Source organism: Salmo trutta, unplaced genomic scaffold (assembly GCF_901001165.1).
Source record: "Salmo trutta unplaced genomic scaffold, fSalTru1.1, whole genome shotgun sequence".
Classification (NCBI taxonomy): Eukaryota; Metazoa; Chordata; class Actinopteri; order Salmoniformes; family Salmonidae; genus Salmo; species Salmo trutta.
In genome coordinates, this window is record NW_021822673.1 from 239,736 (window position 1) to 256,151 (window position 16,416).

Here is a 16,416-nt window from a genome sequence, read left to right on the forward strand (position 1 = left end):
TGTGTCTTTCAAATTCATTCAAGGAGGAATCATTGGCCGGTCCATTGTTTACAACACAGTCAGGATGAAGAGGTTATGGACAGTTAGTCACCCCACAAAGTCATTCAGAAAAAGGAGGCATCACTACTGAAGTGTGTTAAGTTACAGTGTGACTCATGTTTTGTAGAAGGATGTAGAATGTACAATGGTTCTGTTTTGGTTTCACCATAGTAAATAGAATCCTTCTAATTCTATGGGTGTAACCCTGTATGCAGGTTGACTCATTCATATCCCCATAACCCCTGCAGTGAATCCCAGGATCTAGGGAATACAGGGACCTTCCATGGTAGGACAGAGTCTATCCAGAGATGTGTTTCTCTGTAACAGAGAGCAGAGTCTGGTGTGGTCTGTCTGCTGTGGCCCTGTATGATAAACTACAGCTGTCTGCTGTTCTTCTGTTGTAAAAATAGAGACTCCCTAAAGGCCCCGTCTTCGTCCCAAACTACGGCCCCATATTTAACCTCAATATCCCACTCTGTGTCAGGAAGTCTTTGTATCCACCCATCTTTCTGTTGGAGGAGACTGAGCTGTTGGCCTTCTATTGGATTGAACACTGAACGTTATACTGAAACAGAAGGTGAAAGATGTGAGCTGTAATACAACATGGACAGTACACAAACACTATGCATAAGCCCAACCATAAATGTCTGGTAATATGGGACCTGTATCTAAGAAGTCTGGAATTCCAGACACTTCCCCACGCTCGTGCAATTAGCCCGGGGACGAGGTTAACATATAAGTGACTGTCCTGTCCAAAATGTCTGGTAAAATGTGGCTTGTATATACAGTGCATTCGGAAAGTATTCAGACCCCTTGACTTTTTCCACATTTTGTTACGTTACAGCCTTATTCTAAAATGGATTAAATAGTTTTGTTCACATCATCAATCTACACACAAATACCCCATAATGACAAAGCAAAATCATTTTTTTTTTTTGCAAATGTATTAAAATCAAATAACTGAAATATCACATTTACATAAGTATTCAGACCCTTTACTCAGTACTTTTTTGAAGTACCTTTGGCAGAGATTACAGCCTCAAGTATTCTTGGGTAGGACGCTACAAGCTTGGCACATCTGTATTTGGGGAGTTTCTCCCATTTTTCTATGCAGATCCTCTCAAGCTCTGATCCAGGTTGGATCAAGTCCAGACTCTGGCAGGGCCACTCAAGGACATTCAGAGACTTGTCCCGAAGCCACTCCTGTGTTGTCTTGTCTGTGTGCTTAGGGTCGTTGTCCTGTTGGAAGGTGAACATTCACCCCAGTCTGAGGTCCTGAATGCTCTGGAGAAGGTTTTCATCAAGGATCTCTCTGTATTTTGCGCCATTCATCTTTCTCTCAATCCTGACTAGTCTCCCAGTACCTGCCGCTGAAAAACATCCCCACAGCATGATGCTGCCACCACCATGCTTCACCATAGGGATGGTGCCAGGTTTCCTCCAGACGTGACGCTTGGTTTTCAGGCCTAAGAGTTGAATCTTGGTTTCATCAGACCAGAGAATCTTGTTTCTCATGGTCTGAGAGTCCTTTAGGTGCCTTTTGGCAAACTCCAAGTGGGCTGTCATGTGCATTATACTGTGGCTTCCATCTGGCCACTCTCCATAAAAGCCTGATTGGTGGAGTGCTGCAGAGATGGTTGTCCTTCTGGAAGGTTCCCCCATCTCCTAAGAGGAACTCTGGAGCTCTGTAAGAGTGACCATCGGGTTCTTGGTCACCTCCCTGACCAAGGCCCTTCTCCCCCGATTGCTCAGATTGGCCGGGCGGCCAGCTATAGGAAGAGTCTTGGTGGTTCCAAACTTCTTCCATTTAAGAATGATGGAGGCCACTGTGTTCTTGGGGACCTTCAATGCTGAAGATATGTTTTGGTACCCTTCCCCAAATCTGTGCATTGACACAATCCTGTCTTGGAGCCCTATGGACAATTCCTTAGACCTCATGGCTTAGTTTTTGCTCTGACATGCACTGTCAACTGTGTGACCTTATATAGACGGGTGTGTGCCTTTCCAAATCATGTCCAATCAATAGAATTTTACCACAGGTGGACTCCAATCAAGTTGTAGAAACATCTGAAGGATGATCAATGGAAACAGGATGCACCTGAGCTCAATTTACAGTCTCATAGCAAAGGGTCTGAATACTTATATAAATAAAGTATTTCTGCTTTTTATTTTTAATACCTTCGCAAAAATTCCTCCCCCAATTTTTTATTTTTGCTTTGTCATTAAGTTGTACTGTGTGTAGATTAATGAGGATTCTTTATTTATTTAATCCATTTTAGAATTAGGCTCTAACATAAACAATGTGGAGGAAGGGAAGGGGTCTGAATACTTTCCGAATGTCTGTCAGTACGGGGCCTGTATATATATCTGGTAATATAGGGTCTGTATATATATCTGGTAATATGGGGCCTGTATATATATCTGGTAATATAGGGCCTGTATATATATCTGGTAATATGGGTCTGTATATATATCTGGTAATATAGGGTCTGTATATATATCTGGTAATATAGGGTCTGTATATATATCTGGTAATATGGGGCCTGTATATATATCTGGTAATATGGGGCCTGTATATATATCTGGTAATATAGGGTCTGTATATATATCTGGTAATATGGGGTCTGTATATATATCTGGTAATATAGGCCTGTATATATATCTGGTAATATAGGGCCTGTATATATATCTGGTATATAGGGTTGTATATATATCTGGTAATATGGGGTCTGTATATATATCTGGTAATATAGCGGCCTGTATATATCTGGTAATATAGGGCCTGTAATATATACTGGTAATATAGGGCCTGTATATAGATCGGTAATATGGGGGCCTGTATATATATCTGTAATATGGGGCCTGTATATAATCTGTAATAGATTCTGGTAATATAGGGGCCTGTATAATATCTGGTAATATGGGGCCTGTATATATATCGGGTATATGGGGCCTGTATATATATCTGGTAATATGGGGCCTGTATATATATCTGTAATATAGGGTCTGTATATATATCTGGTAATTATAGGGCCTGTATATATATCTGGTAATATGGGGTCTGTATATATCTGGTAATATGGGGCCTGTATATATCTCTCTGGTAATATAGGGTCTGTATATATATCTGGTAATATAGGGCCTGTATATATATCTGGTAATATAGGGCCTGTATATATATCTGGTAATATGGGGTCTGTATATATATCTGGTAATATAGGGTCTGTATATATATCTGGTAATATAGGGTCTGTATATATATCTGGTAATATAGGGTCTGTATATATATCTGGTAATATGGGGCCTGTATATATATCTGGTAATATGGGGCCTGTATATATATCTGGTAATATAGGGTCTGTATATATATCTGGTAATATGGGGTCTGTATATATATCTGGTAATATAGGGGGCCTGTATATATATCTGGTAATATAGGGCCTGTATATATATCTGGTAATATAGGGTCTGTATATATATCTGGTAATATGGGGTCTGTATATATATCTGGTAATATAGGGCCTGTATATATATCTGGTAATATAGGGCCTGTATATATATCTGGTAATATAGGGCCTGTATATATATCTGGTAATATGGGGCCTGTATATATATCTGGTAATATGGGGCCTGTATATATATCTGGTAATATGGGGCCTGTATATATATCTGGTAATATGGGGCCTGTATATATATCTGGTAATATAGGGCCTGTATATATATCTGGTAATATGGGGCCTGTATATATCTGGTAATATGGGGCCTGTATATATATCTGGTAATATGGGGCCTGTATATATATCTGGTAATATAGGGGCCTGTATATATATCTGGTAATATAGGGCCTGTATATATATCTGGTAATATAGGGTCTGTATATATATCTGGTAATATAGGGCCTGTATATATATCTGGTAATATGGGGCCTGTATATATATCTGGTAATACGGGGTCTGTATATATATCTGGTAATATGGGGCCTGTATATATATCTGGTAATATAGGGCCTGTATATATATCTGGTAATATAGGGCCTGTATATATATCTGGTAATATGGGGTCTGTATATATATCTGGTAATATAGGGCCTGTATATATATCTGGTAATATAGGGTCTGTATATATATATATATATATCTGGTAATATAGGGTCTGTATATATATCTGGTAATATGGGGTCTGTATATATATCTGGTAATATAGGGCCTGTATATATATCTGGTAATATGGGGCCTGTATATATATCTGGTAATATGGGGCCTGTATATATATCTGGTAATATAGGGTCTGTATATATATCTGGTAATATAGGGCCTGTATATATATCTGGTAATATGGGGCCTGTATATATATCTGGTAATATGGGGCCTGTATATATATCTGGTAATATAGGGTCTGTATATATATCTGGTAATATGGGGCCTGTATATATATCTGGTAATATAGGGCCTGTATATATATCTGGTAATATAGGGCCTGTATATATATCTGGTAATATGGGGCCTGTATATATATCTGGTAATATGGGGTCTGTATATATATCTGGTAATATAGGGTCTGTATATATATCTGGTAATATGGGGCCTGTATATATATCTGGTAATATAGGGCCTGTATATATATCTGGTAATATGGGGCCTGTATATATATCTGGTAATATAGGGCCTGTATATATATCTGGTAATATGGGGTCTGTATATATATATCTGGTAATATAGGGCCTGTATATATATCTGGTAATATGGGGCCTGTATATATATCTGGTAATATAGGGCCTGTATATATATCTGGTAATATGGGGCCTGTATATATATCTGGTAATATGGGGCCTGTATATATATCTGGTAATATAGGGCCTGTATATATATCTGGTAATATAGGGCCTGTATATATATCTGGAATATAGGGCCTGTATATATATCTGGTAATATAGGGTCTGTATATATATCTGGTAATATAGGGCCTGTATATATATCTGGTAATATGGGGCCTGTATATATATCTGGTAATATAGGGCCTGTATATATATCTGGTAATATGGGGTCTGTATATATATCTGGTAATATGGGGTCTGTATATATATCTGGTAATATGGGGTCTGTATATATATCTGGTAATATGGGGTCTGTATATATATCTGGTAATATGGGGCCTGTATATATATCTGGTAATATGGGGTCTGTATATATCTGGTAATATGGGGTCTGTATATATATCTGGTAATATGGGGCCTGTATATATATCTGTTAATATGGGGCCTGTATATATATCTGGTAATATGGGGCCTGTATATATATCTGGTAATATGGGGCCTGTATATATATCTGGTAATATAGGGTCTGTATATATATCTGGTAATATGGGGCCTGTATATATATCTGGTAATATAGGGCCTGTATATATATCTGGTAATATAGGGCCTGTATATATATCTGGTAATATGGGGTCTGTATATATATCTGGTAATATAGGGCCTGTATATATATCTGGTAATATGGGGTCTGTATATATATCTGGTAATATAGGGCCTGTATATATATCTGGTAATATGGGGCCTGTATATATATCTGGTAATATGGGGCCTGTATATATATCTGGAAATACGGGGCCTGTATATATATCTGGTAATATGGGGCCTGTATATATATCTGGTAATATAGGGCCTGTATATATATCTGGTAATATGGGGCCTGTATATATATCTGGTAATATAGGGTCTGTATATATATCTGGTAATATAGGGCCTGTATATATATCTGGTAATATAGGGCCTGTATATATATCTGGTAATATAGGGCCTGTATATATATCTGGTAATATAGGGCCTGTATATATATCTGGTAATATAGGGCCTGTATATATATCTGGTAATATGGGGTCTGTATATATATCTGGTAATATGGGGTCTGTATATATATCTGGTAATATGGGGTCTGTATATATATATATATCTGGTAATATGGGGTCTGTATATATATCTGGTAATATGGGGCCTGTATATATATCTGGTAATATAGGGTCTGTATATATATCTGGTAATATGGGGCCTGTATATATATCTGGTAATATAGGGCCTGTATATATCTGGTAATATGGGGTCTGTATTATATCTGGTAATATAGGGCCTGTATATATCTGGTAATATGGGTTCTGTATATATATCTGGTAATATGGGGCCTGTATATATATTCTGGTAATATAGGGTCTGTATATATATCTGGTAATATGGGGTCTGTATATATATCTGGTAATATAGGGCTGTATATATATCTGGTAATATGGGGTCTGTATATATATTGTATATAGGGCCTGTATATATCTCTGGTAATACGGGTCTGTATATATATCTGGTAATATAGGGTCTGTATATATATCTGGTAATATAGGGTCTGTATATATCTGGTTAATATAGGGCCTGTATATATATCTGGTAATATGGGGTCTGTATATATATCTGGTAATATAGGGCCTGTATATATATCTGGTAATATGGGGTCTGTATATATATCTGGTAATATAGGGCCTGTATATATATCTGGTAATATAGGGTCTGTATATATATCTGGTAATATAGGGCCTGTATATATATCTGGTAATACGGGGCCTGTATATATATCTGGTAATATAGGGTCTGTATATATATCTGGTTATATAAGGCCTGTATATATATCTGGTAATATAGGGCCTGTATATATATCTGGTAATATAGGGTCTGTATATATATCTGGTAATATGGGGCCTGTATATATATCTGGTAATATAGGGCCTGTATATATATCTGGTAATATAGGGCCTGTATATATATCTGGTAATATAGGGCCTGTATATATATCTGGTAATATAGGGCCTGTATATATATCTGGTAATATAGGGCCTGTATATATATCTGGTAATATAGGGCCTGTATATATATCTGGTAATATAGGGCCTGTATATATATCTGGTAATATAGGGCCTGTATATATATCTGGTAATATGGGGCCTGTATATATATCTGGTAATATGGGGTCTGTATATATATCTGGTAATATGGGGCCTGTATATATATCTGGTAATATAGGGCCTGTACATATATCTGGTAATATAGGGTCTGTATATATATATATATATCTGGTAATATAGGGCCTGTATATATATCTGGTAATATAGGGCCTGTATATATATCTGGTAATATGGGGTCTGTATATATATCTGGTAATATGGGGTCTGTATATATATCTGGTAATATGGGGTCTGTATATATATCTGGTAATATAGGGTCTGTATATATATCTGGTAATACGGGGCCTGTATATATATCTGGTAATACGGGGTCTGTATATATATCTGGTAATATGGGGTCTGTATATATATCTGGTAATATAGGGCCTGTATATATATCTGGTAATATGGGGCCTGTACATATATCTGGTAATATAGGGTCTGTATATATATCTGGTAATATAGGGCCTGTATATATATCTGGTAATATAGGGTCTGTATATATATCTGGTAATATAGGGCCTGTATATATATCTGGTAATATAGGGCCTGTATATATATCTGGTAATATGGGGCCTGTATATATATCTGGTAATATGGGGCCTGTATATATATCTGGTAATATGGGGTCTGTATATATATCTGGTAATATGGGGTCTGTATATATATCTGGTAATATGGGGTCTGTATATATATCTGGTAATATAGGGCCTGTATATATATCTGGTAATATAGGGCCTGTATATATATCTGGTAATATGGGGTCTGTATATATATCTGGTAATATGGGGTCTGTATATATATCTGGTAATATAGGGCCTGTATATATATCTGGTAATACGGGGCCTGTATATATATCTGGTAATATGGGGCCTGTATATATATCTGGTAATATGGGGCCTGTATATATATCTGGTAATATAGGGTCTGTATATATATCTGGTAATATAGGGCCTGTATATATATCTGGTAATACGGGGCCTGTATATATATCTGGTAATATAGGGTCTGTATATATATCTGGTAATATAGGGCATGTATATATATCTGGTAATATGGGGTCTGTATATATATCTGGTAATATAGGGCCTGTATATATATCTGGTAATACGGGGCCTGTATATATATATCTGGTAATATGGGGCCTGTATATATATCTGGTAATATAGGGCCTGTATATATATCTGGTAATATAGGGTCTGTATATATATCTGGTAATATGGGGCCTGTATATATATCTGGTAATATAGGGCCTGTATATATATCTGGTAATATAGGGTCTGTATATATATCTGGTAATATGGGGCCTGTATATATATCTGGTAATATAGGGCCTGTATATATATCTGGTAATACGGGGCCTGTATATATATCTGGTAATATAGGGCCTGTATATATATATCTGGTAATATGGGGCCTGTATATATATCTGGTAATATGGGGCCTGTATATATATCTGGTAATATAGGGTCTGTATATATATCTGGTAATATGGGGTCTGTATAAATATCTGGTAATATGGGGCCTGTATATATATCTGGTAATATGGGGTCTGTATATATATCTGGTAATATAGGGTCTGTATATATATCTGGTAATATGGGGCCTGTATATATATCTGGTAATATAGGGTCTGTATATATATCTGGTAATATGGGGCCTGTATATATATCTGGTAATATGGGGCCTGTATATATATCTGGTAATATAGGGTCTGTATATATATCTGGTAATATGGGGTCTGTATATATATCTGGTAATATAGGGCCTGTATATATATCTGGTAATATGGGGTCTGTATATATATCTGGTAATATGGGGTCTGTATATATATATATGGTAATATAGGGTCTGTATATATATCTGGTAATATGGGGCCTGTATATATATCTGGTAATATGGGGCCTGTATATATATCTGGTAATATAGGGTCTGTATATATATCTGGTAATATGGGGCCTGTATATATATCTGGTAATATAGGGTCTGTATATATCTGGTATATGGGGTCTGTATATATATCTGGTAATATGGGGTCTGTATATATATCTGGTAATATGGGGTCTGTTATATATCTGTATATGGGGTCTGTATTATATCGGTATGGGGTCTGTATATATATATCTGGTAATATAGGGTCTGTATATATATCTGGTAATATGGGGTCTGTATATATATCTGGTAATATGGGGTCTGTATATATATCTGGTAATATGGGGTCTGTATATATATCTGGTAATATAGGGTCTGTATATATATCTGGTAATATAGGGCCTGTATATATATCTGGTAATATAGGGTCTGTATATATATCTGGTAATATGGGGCCTGTATATATATATCTGGTAATATGGGGTCTGTATATATATCTGGTAATATGGGGTCTGTATATATATCTGGTAATATAGGGTCTGTATATATATCTGGTAATATAGGGTCTGTATATATATCTGGTAATATGGGGTCTGTATATATATATATATATATCTGGTAATATAGGGTCTGTATATATATCTGGTAATATAGGGTCTGTATATATATCTGGTAATATGGGGCCTGTATATATATCTGGTAATATAGGGTCTGTATATATATCTGGTAATATAGGGCCTGTATATATATCTGGTAATATAGGGCCTGTATATATATCTGGTAATATGGGGTCTGTATATATATCTGGTAATATAGGGTCTGTATATATATCTGGTAATACGGGGCCTGTATATATATCTGGTAATATGGGGCCTGTATATATATCTGGTAATATAGGGTCTGTATATATATCTGGTAATACGGGGCCTGTATATATATCTGGTAATATAGGGCCTGTATATATATCTGGTAATATAGGGCCTGTATATATATCTGGTAATATAGGGCCTGTATATATATCTGGTAATATAGGGCCTGTATATATATCTGGTAATATAGGGCCTGTATATATATCTGGTAATATAGGGCCTGTATATATATCTGGTAATATAGGGTCTGTATATATATCTGGTAATATAGGGCCTGTATATATATCTGGTAATATAGGGTCTGTATATATATCTGGTAATACGGGGCCTGTATATATATCTGGTAATATGGGGCCTGTATATATATCTGGTAATACGGGGCCTGTATATATATCTGGTAATATAGGGCCTGTATATATATCTGGTAATATAGGGTCTGTATATATATCTGGTAATATAGGGCCTGTATATATATCTGGTAATATGGGTCTGTAATATATATCTGGTAATATGGGGCCTGTATATATATCTGGTAATATAGGGCCTGTATATATATCTGGTAATATAGGGTCTGTATATATATATATATATCTGGTAATATGGGGCCTGTATATATATCTGGTAATATGGGGCCTGTATATATATCTGGTAATATAGGGTCTGTATATATATCTGGTAATATAGGGCCTGTATATATATCTGGTAATATAGGGCCTGTATATATATCTGGTAATATAGGGCCTGTATATATATCTGGTAATATGGGGCCTGTATATATATCTGGTAATATGGGGCCTGTATATATATCTGGTAATATGGGGTCTGTATATATATCTGGTAATATATGGCCTGTATATATATCTGGTAATATGGGGCCTGTATATATATCTGGTAATATAGGGTCTGTATATATATATATATATCTGGTAATATGGGGTCTGTATATATATCTGGTAATATGGGGCCTGTATATATATCTGGTAATATGGGGTCTGTATATATATCTGGTAATATGGGGCCTGTATATATATCTGGTAATACGGGGTCTGTATATATATCTGGTAACATGGGGTCTGCATATATATCTGGTAATATGGGGCCTGTATATATATCTGGTAATACGGGGTCTGTATATATATCTGGTAATATAGGGCCTGTATATATATCTGGTAATATAGGGCCTGTATATATATCTGGTAATATAGGGCCTGTATATATATCTGGTAATATGGGGTCTGTATATATATCTGGTAATATGGGGTCTGTATATATATCTGGTAATATAGGGTCTGTATATATATCTGGTAATATAGGGTCTGTATATATATCTGGTAATACGGGGTCTGTATATATATCTGGTAATATAGGGCCTGTATATATATCTGGTAATATGGGGTCTGTATATATATCTGGTAATATGGGGTCTGTATATATATCTGGTAATATGGGGCCTGTATATATATCTGGTAATATAGGGCCTGTATATATATCTGGTAATATAGGGCCTGTATATATATCTGGTAATATGGGGTCTGTATATATATCTGGTAATATAGGGCCTGTATATATATCTGGTAATATGGGGTCTGTATATATATCTGGTAATATGGGGCCTGTATATATATCTGGTAATATAGGGTCTGTATATATATCTGGTAATATGGGGCCTGTATATATATCTGGTAATATAGGGCCTGTATATATATCTGGTAATATAGGGTCTGTATATATATCTGGTAATACGGGTCTGTATATATATCTGGTAATATAGGGCCTGTATATATATCTGGTAATATAGGGCGGCCTGTATATATATCTGGTAATATAGGGCCTGTATATATATCTGGTAATATAGGGCCTGTATATATATCTGGTAATATAGGGCCTGTATATATATCTGGTAATATGGGGTCTGTATATATATCTGGTAATATGGGGTCTGTATATATGTATATATATCTGGTAATATAGGGTCTGTATATATATCTGGTAATATAGGGCCTGTATATATATCTGGTAATATAGGGTCTGTATATATATCTGGTAATATGGGGTCTGTATATATATCTGGTAATATCGGGTCTGTATATATATCTGGTAATACGGGGCCTGTATATATATCTGGTAATATGGGGCCTGTATATATATCTGGTAATATAGGGCCTGTATATATATCTGGTAATATAGGGTCTGTATATATATCTGGTAATATAGGGTCTGTATATATATCTGGTAATACGGGGCCTGTATATATATCTGGTAATATAGGGTCTGTATATATATCTGGTAATACGGGGCCTGTATATATATCTGGTAATATAGGGCCTGTATATATATCTGGTAATATGGGGCCTGTATATATATCTGGTAATACGGGGCCTGTATATATATATCTGGTAATATGGGGCCTGTATATATATCTGGTAATATGGGGTCTGTATATATATCTGGTAATATAGGGCCTGTATATATATCTGGTAATATAGGGCCTGTATATATATCTGGTAATATGGGGTCTGTATATATATCTGGTAATATGGGGTCTGTATATATATCTGGTAATATAGGGTCTGTATATATATCTGGTAATATGGGGCCTGTATATATATCTGGTAATATAGGGTCTGTATATATATCTGGTAATATGGGGTCTGTATATATATCTGGTAATATAGGGTCTGTATATATATCTGGTAATATGGGGCCTGTATATATATCTGGTAATATAGGGTCTGTATATATATCTGGTAATATGGGGCCTGTATATATATCTGGTAATATAGGGTCTGTATATATATCTGGTAATATAGGGCCTGTATATATATCTGGTAATATGGGGTCTGTATATATATCTAGTAATATGGGGTCTGTATATATATCTGGTAATATGGGGTCTGTATATATATCTGGTAATATAGGGTCTGTATATTTATCTGGTAATATAGGGTCTGTATATTTATCTGGTAATATGGGGCCTGTATATATATCTGGTAATATGGGGCCTGTATATATATCTGGTAATATAGGGTCTGTATATATATCTGGTAATATGGGGTCTGTATATATATCTGGTAATATGGGGCCTGTATATATATCTGGTAATATGGGGTCTGTATATATATCTGGTAATATAGGGTCTGTATATATATCTGGTAATATGGGGTCTGTATATATATATCTGGTAATATAGGGTCTGTATATATATCTGGTAATATGGGGTCTGTATATATATCTGGTAATATGGGGTCTGTATATATATCTGGTAATATAGGGTCTGTATATATATCTGGTAATATGGGGTCTGTATATATATCTGGTAATATAGGGTCTGTATATATATCTGGTAATATGGGGTCTGTATATATATCTGGTAATATAGGGTCTGTATATATATCTGGTAATATGGCGTCTGTATATATATCTGGTAATATAGGGTCTGTATATATATCTGGTAATATAGGGTCTGTATATATATCTGGTTATATAGGGTCTGTATATATATCTGTGTAACGGCCGTCGTCTGAAGAAGTGGACCAAGGTGCAGCGGAGTTAGTGTTCATTATTAGAATTTAATGTAAACAACATGAACACTATACAAAACAAGAAAAGAGTAAACCGACAGCAAACAGTCCTGTCTGGTACAAAAACACTGACAGAAACAATTACCCACCAACCCAAAGGAAAAACATGCTCCTTATGTGTGACTCCCAATCAGCAGCAACGAGCTTCAGCTGTGCCTGATTGGGAGCCACACACACACGGCCCAAAACAAAGAAATACAAAAACATAGAAAAAGGAACATAGAACGCCACCCAATGTAACACCCTGGCCTAACCAAAATAAAGAACAAAAACCCCTCTCTATGGCCAGGGCGTTACAGTACCCCCCCCAAAGGTGCGGACTCCGGCCGCAAAACCTGACTCTGAAGGGGAGGGTCCGGGTGGGCCTTCTTACGGCGGCGGCTCAGGTGCGGGACGTGGCCTCTGCTCCACCCTTGACGTCGCCCTCTTAGGTGGCGCACCTGGCCGCGCCGAAGATCTGGTGGGCGACGCTGACTGCGCCCGGCTGGCGGGCGGCGATGGTTGTGCCCGGCTGGCGGGCGACCCTTGTTGCGCCCGGCTGGCGGCCGGCGATGGTTGCGCCCGGCTGGCGGGCGACCCTGGCTGCGCCCGGCTGGCGGGCGGCGATGGTTGCGCCCGGCTGGCGGGCAACCCTGGCTGCTCCGACGGCACTGACCCAGGATTCACCAGGCTGGGGAGACATGACAGAGGCCTGTCCCTAGGTGTAGGCACAGGACTCACCGGGCTGGCGGGCGTCCCTGGCCACTCTGGCAGTTCAGGGCAGTCTGGCCACTCTGGCAGTTCGGGGCAGTCTGGCCACTCCGGCAGTTCGGGGCAGTCTGGCCACTCCGGCAGTTCGGGGTAGTCTGGCCACTCCGGCAGTTCGGGGCAGTCTGGCCACTCCGGCAGTTCGGGGCAGTCTGGCCACTCTGGCAGTTCGGGGCAGTCTGACCACTCCGGCAGTTCAGGGCAGTCTGGCCACTCCGGCAGTTCAGGGCAGTCTGGCCACTCCGGCAGTTCAGGGCAGTCTGGCCACCCCGGCAGTTCAGGGCAGTCTGGCCACCCCGGCTGTTTAGCGCAGTCTGGCCACTCCGGCGGTTCAGCGCAGTCTGGCCACTCCGGCGGTTCAGCGCAGTCTGGCCACTCCGGCGGTTCAGCGCAGTCTGGCCACTCCGGCGGTTCAGCGCAGTCCGGCCACTCCGGAGGTTCAGCGCAGTCTGACCACTCCGGCAGTTCAGGGCAGTCTGGCCACCCCGGCAGTTCAGGGCAGTCTGGCCACCCCGGCAATTCAGCGCAGTCTGGCCACTCCGGCAGTTCAGCGCAGTCTGGCCACTCCGGCAGTTCAGCGCAGTCTGGCCACTCCGGCAGTTCAGCGCAGTCTGGCCACTCCGGCAGTTCAGCGCAGTCTGGCCACTCCGGCAGTTCAGCGCAGTCTGACCTCTCTGGCGACTGTTGACTGGCGGGCAGCTCTGACGACTGTTGACTGGCGGGCAGCTCTGACGACTGTTGACTGGCGGGCAGCTCTGACGACTGTTGACTGGCGGGCAGCTCTGACGACTGTTGACTGGCGGGCAGCTCTGACGACTGTTGACTGGCGGGCAGCTCTGGTGATGGTTGACTGGCGGGCAGCTCTGACGACTGTTGACTGGCGGGCAGCTCTGGTGATGGTTGACTGGCGGGCAGCTCTGACGACTGTTGACTGGCGGGCAGCTCTGACGACTGTTGACTGGCGGGCAGCTCTGACGACTGTTGACTGGCGGGCAGCTCTGACGACTGTTGACTGGCGGGCAGCTCTGGTGATGGTTGACTGGCGGGCAGCTCTGACGACTGTTGACTGGCGGGCAGCTCTGACGACTGTTGACTGGCGGGCAGCTCTGACGACTGTTGACTGGCGGGCAGCTCCGACGACTGTTGACTGGCGGGCAGCTCCGACGACTGTTGACTGGCGGGCAGCTCTGACGACTGCTGACTGGCAGGGCTGGGGACATGCACCTTGGGCTTGGTGCGGGGAGCAGGGACGGGCCGGACAGGACTGTGGACACGCACCTTGGGCTTGGTGCGGGGAGCAGGGACGGACCGGACAGGACTGGGGACATGCAGGGACGGGCCAGACAGGACTGTGAACACGCACTGGTGAACTGAAGCGTGGAGCCGGTTTTGCCACTCGTCCTGGCTGGATGCCCTTCCTAGCACGGCATGTGCTGGGCATGTCCACCGGACGCACCGGGCTGTGCGGACGCACTGGCGACACAGCGCGCAACTCCGCATCCCATGGCTCCTCCTCCAGATCTTCCTTCAGCAGGTCCTCAATAAACCACCTCATCTCCGTCTCCTCCTCTGCCGTCATCCCCCACGAGAGCAGTGGTCTGGGCTCCTCCTCTGCCCTTCCGGACCACCCCATTAGCCCCCCCACAAAATTTTCTTGGGGGTGTCTTCCGGGCTTCCTCGACCGACGCCAGCGACCCCGTCTGCTGGCCGGCGTCTCCTCCATTGCCCGGACCTCCCTCTTCCGCTGCTTGGTCCCTTGGTGGTGGGTAATTCTGTAACGGCCGTCGTCTGAAGAAGTGGACCAAGGTGCAGCGGAGTTAGTGTTCATTATTAGAATTTAATGTAAACAACGTGAACACTATACAAAACAAGAAAAGAGTAAACCGACAGCAAACAGTCCTGTCTGGTACAAAAACACTGACAGAAACAATTACCCACCAACCCAAAGGAAAAACATGCTCCTTATGTGTGACTCCCAATCAGCAGCAACGAGCTTCAGCTGTGCCTGATTGGGAGCCACACACACACGGCCCAAAACAAAGAAATACAAAAACATAGAAAAAGGAACATAGAACGCCACCCAATGTAACACCCTGGCCTAACCAAAATAAAGAACAAAAACCCCTCTCTATGGCCAGGGCGTTACAATCTGGTAATATAGGGTCTGTATATATATCTGGTAATATAGGGTCTGTATATATATCTGGTTATATAGGGTCTGTATATATATCTGGTAATATAGGGTCTGTATATATATATATATATCTGGTAATACGGGGTCTGTATATATATCTGGTAATATAGGGTCTGTATATATATCTGGTAAT